This window comes from Odocoileus virginianus, chromosome 3 (assembly GCF_023699985.2).
Source record: "Odocoileus virginianus isolate 20LAN1187 ecotype Illinois chromosome 3, Ovbor_1.2, whole genome shotgun sequence".
NCBI classification, from domain to species: Eukaryota; Metazoa; Chordata; class Mammalia; order Artiodactyla; family Cervidae; genus Odocoileus; species Odocoileus virginianus.
Window position 1 is genome coordinate 100,184,045 of NC_069676.1, and position 5,166 is coordinate 100,189,210.

Sequence of the window (5,166 nt, forward strand, 5' to 3'; positions counted from 1 at the left end):
AGACAAAGTTTACATTAGCTTTCCCTAGTCATTATCATCTTTCCTTTCATTTGTACAAATTAAGTACTGCATGCTTTCCCCTGGCCTCTTTCCTAATTTGCTTGGTTGTATCTGAAAAGTTTTCAAATTTGCTATGGCTTATCCTCAAAGGAACAGAATGACCAGCACTGAGCTTCTCCAACAAGGCTCCAAGTTTGGTTCTGAAAGTAATCTGGGCAGAATCACCTTCTGTCTTTTTTTTTTAATATTTATTTATTTGTCTGTGCTGGGTTTTTGTTGCAACATGCAGGCTCTTTAGTTGAAGCATGTGGGATCTAGTTCCCCGACCAGGGATCGAACCTGGGCCCCCTGCATTGGGAATGCAGAGTCTTAGCCACTGGACCACCAGGGAAGTCCCCACCTTCTGTCTTTGAGCATTAGTTTACTTATTTGAGTCTGTTCACAAAACAAGGTTAATGGTACAGACTGTAACTGAATGCAGTTCCTGAGATGTTACATTAAACATCATTTATGGCACACCATATTCGGTTCAAAGTCCCATCAGCAATGCTCCATGAGGACGTGAGGAAGGGTGTCCTACCACTAGATGTTACCTCGCCAATCCAGCAAGTCCTTCCCTTCCCTAACTGTTTTTTGATTCACAAGGAGATCTGACCTTTACCCTATGGCTTCTTATTTCCTTTAAAAGTCAGGAAAAGAAATATGAGTTTATGAAAATGAGATATAAAAGACCATCCATTCCTCAAAAGCTGGCTCTTGCCGCTCAGCTTTTCTCTTCATCCATCTCCACAGGGATCTGAAACCAAGTCAGGAGGACACGTCTGATTATTTCTCACAGTTCCTCTGATCAGAGCATATGTATTTTCACGTTCACGAGTTCCTCCATGAGCTATTTCTCCATTTAAAAAATAAAAACGGAGTCCAGTAGCTACGGGGCTGTGTGCTAAGAACATTCCGCATTGTTTATTCCAACCTGAATGGCTCCGGGGCCTCTACGAAGCCTTGGATTTTCCTCCTAGGCCTCTGCGCCCGGGAGGAACCCTGCTAGGGCAACACTAACAGCCACCCCAAATCTTCATTGATCTCAGGACCTGAGGGATGCCACCAACGGCCACCTCGAAAACCTGGACTCTTCCTTTTATAGAGACGTTCGACGGACCATCTCTTTGTGATTGTCTTAATGAAAATGGAATTCAGCTAGAATACACACATACACACACACACACACAATGCCCTCCACTCCCCCCACACAATTTCTCTTGCTTCCAAACCCAACTGCGTTTACTTTTCTTTGATATCCAGCCTGCCTTTCTGGGAGTGGAGAGCTTCTTTGAGGCCAGTGTCACTGAATGGGTCACCTGGCTGCCTTATTTCTGCATGGCGAACACACGCATGATAACAATTAACGAGAGGAAGGGTTTTGATGATAGCGTCTAGCATCCGATTTTCAGCTCTTAAATTTTCCCTATATGCGCACGGATCCTATTACCTCTGGGAGAGCTCTTATTAATCTCAGTGTCAGAGCTGTTTCAACAAATCTACTGTAATAATGAAAAGTCATCTTATCACACTTTGCTCTCAGTAAATTTACCATTCTTTGATAAGGTTGCAAACAACTGGGAAGTAATTGATCTGTAATTAGTGTGGCAACTGCTGAAGAGAGCCTGTGCTGGGGTTTCATCATTTATCTGCCCAGCACAGTGCATCCTGCACTGGAAGTCTAAATTATTTAGCATTCCTTTCAAATACAAATGGTCTCAATGGGTTCTCCATTATTTTCAGAACTTTCCGAAGAGGAGGCTAACGTTTAAATGTGTGATTGTCTGTCACCAGGGTGGTGCTTAGAGGGGCTGTGAGTGGAAGGGCATCATTGTTCACACATGACTTGCCTGCTGAAGCCAGCCGGCCCTGTAAATGGGGAAGGACAGGGGCTCTTTGATCTCAACCAAACTTGCATCATTTATCTTTCAAATGCACAAAAGCGTTTGATAAATGTCAATTTGACAATTAAATTCTTCAAGGGCCACAATACATCACCATCAGAGCGTCTATTTTTGAGGGTCGGTCAGCCATGACATCTTTCAGAGGACGGCAGCGAGCAAAAGTCAGAGGGGAAACGACAGCTCTTCGGCCTTGCTCTCCCCAACGTGGTGTTTCTATCTTTTGCTGAGTGAAAGAGCCCGGATCTTTCCCTGCAAGATGGGGCACAGCTCTGAGGGCAGTGTAAGGTCTGCCTTGCAACCCAAAGGGATTGTGTTCGGGGTCTGTTCTCTGATAGTTAGGAGGGAAGTGAACAAAACTCCTCTGGTCATTTGCCCTTTTTAACACTCTATCTGCTATATATATATATATACACACACATATACATATACATATATATACATATATACACACACATATACACATACACATATACATATATACATATATACACACACATACATATATATACATACATATGCGCACACATACATATACATATACATATATACATATATATACACATATATGCACACACATATACATATATATGCACACACATATGCATATACATATATATACATATACATATATACACACACATACACATATACATATATATACACACACACACACCTACATATATATACACACACTGAGAGTGAGTGAAGTCGCTCAGTAGTGTCCGAGTCTTTGTGACCCCATGGACTGTAGCCTACCAGGCGCCTCCGTCCATGGGATTTTCCAGGCAAGAGTACTGGAGTGGGTTGCCATTTCCTTCCCCAGGAGATCTTCCTGACCCAGGGATTGAACCCGGGTCTCCCACATTGCAGGCAGATGCTTTACCGTCTGAGCCACCAGGGGTGGTATAAACACACATACATATATATATATATATTTACATGTAGATTACATATATAGGTTTTACATATAGATGTATAGATTTCTACTATCAAAGCTATCCGTTTTCCATTGTGTTTTGCAAGAGACAAGGTAAGCCTGCCATTCTCAGAGGCCTCAGAGTTAGTCGGAGGAGTGGCAGTAGAATGACTGAGTTAGGACTCTGGTTTCATGTAAAACCCAGCTCGGAGACGGAAAGCAGTAAGTCAGAGAGTGTGGACTGTAGCTGCAGGGTGACAAGGACGGAGGAAATAAACAGGAGGCACGAGGGTGGGAAGTGAGACCTCACCTTCAAGGCCGTGACAGTCTCTGGGGTACGGGAACTGCGGAGTTGCTTCATGCCTAAGCTTGGGTCTTCCTAGGCGACTGTGAGAACTAAAATAGCCATCCGCTCATGAAGGGGGACTGGCCTCTGCCTGCTCAGGGCTGATGTTCAAAAGCACTTCTCCTCTTTGCTCTCTTTGCTCCACGAAAACTCAACCCTTACTGGAAGGATGACAATTGTAATGTGGCATTTTGAAATGTTTCACATGAAAGATTGTTTCGAACTCCATGGTTACGAAGGAGTTTCTGAAGCGCTGACAAAGGAAGATGCTTTGGACACAGCAACAATGCCTCTCTGATCACCTTTCAGCTCTCCCCTCATCGCAGACACTGCTGCTGTGGCCCAGCGTGGCCCCAACGCCCAGACGTTTGGCACGGATATGATGCTATCTTTTGACAAAACTGACATTTCAGTATGATTGTGAAGAAGACTAAAGCTCCCAGATCAGTTGGCTGACCTGCTGAAAATACAGACATAAGATGCTGCTCTGATGTCTGCGTGGGACCTTTTCTCAAGGACGGAGGAGAATCGCTGTAATCCTTACTATCTCTAAGAAAAAAGTGAAAAAGAACCAACGGACTGAGTGTCTTGAGGGCATCTCACTGTTTCCAACACAGATTAATTTTTTGGATGGGCTATCATGCAGTATTGTCAATCAAACCCTCCTAGGATTGCAGCGTGCCATCCGCCCTCAGTACAGCCAGAGTCATGAGTGCTGAAAGTTAGCTACAAAAGAAATGGAGGTCATGTCCCTGACTTTCAAAATGTTTGCAGCCTCTGACTTTTTGTTAAGGACTGAGCGTAACAATTATTTTGAGTTGGTGCAGAGGATAGATGGCATGTGTGTAAGGTTATTTCATGATGGTGAAGTGTAAAGATGGGGGGGCGGTTATTTTGGTTATTTGGTTAATGTCATTTTGAAGTATCATTCTCAATAGCACCCACAACTCTAGAAAAAATTTACCAAGTGATCATTTAGCTCGTCTATGGCAGCCATGTAATATTTAAGCCTTTGTCCTGCTATGCCCATTAACAGAAGGTACACACATGCTTGCAAGTAAAATCCTCTTTTCTGCTTTTATTTTCTCCAACTGTATCTTATTGGATACACTTAAGAGATCAGTGACTTCCCTGGTGGCTCAGAGGGTAAATCGTCTGACTGCAGTGCAGGAGACCCAGGTTTGATCCCTGGATTGGGAAGATCCCCTGGAGAAGGAAATGGCAACCCACTCCAGTACTCTTGCCTGGAAAATCCCATGGATGGAGGAGTCTGGTAGACTACAGTCCACGGGATCGCAAAGAGTCAGACACGATTGAGTGACTTCGTTTCACTAAGAGGTCAGTAAATAGGTAAACCTCTGCTGATGGATAAACAAGTATCTATTTCAAGTACTGATATTCAGATATTCTCTATTTCATAATGCATGTTTTTAAGACTGGCAATGTCCTTTGGAATGACACTGCTGATGTCATGTACTTTCATTCTCTATGTAAGTTATCTACTGAAATATGACTAAATGAATCATGCAGAGTAAACACATGAAATCAGATAGAAAATTAATCCACAACTGAAAATTTCATCATTTTCCCCCATACAGCACTTGGTAAGTATCTCATGTCATCTAACATCCTCCCTTGCATCACTGGATAAACTGCTTCCAGAACTGTGCAGAGTTTGTCTTTTTCACTGACTTTTGATACTCACATGCTATAGGATGGATCTAGACATACCACTGGTAGGTAGAGTCTGAGGCAGAAGCACAAATACAGACCCATATATCACATCTAAATAATCAAAACATATACATGATGTCTAAAAATGATATGTTACACATTTAAACTAGCATTTGGGACTTCCTGGTGGTCCAGTGGCTAAGACTCCGCGCTCCTAAGGCAGGGGGCCCCAGGTTTGATTGCTGGTCAAGGAACCAGATCAGATGCTGCAACTAAGAGTTCACAGG

At 43.2% G+C, this 5,166-nt stretch overlaps 1 non-coding gene across 1 annotated transcript; it reads right to left on the bottom strand.

The window, feature by feature from the left end:
* Positions 1 to 318: 318 nt before the first annotated feature.
* On the bottom strand, positions 319 to 391 carry TRNAG-CCC (transfer RNA glycine (anticodon CCC)). The gene has a single exon. It is a non-coding gene; the product is annotated as a tRNA-Gly (tRNA).
* Between the last annotated feature and the right edge of the window lie 4,775 nt (positions 392 to 5,166).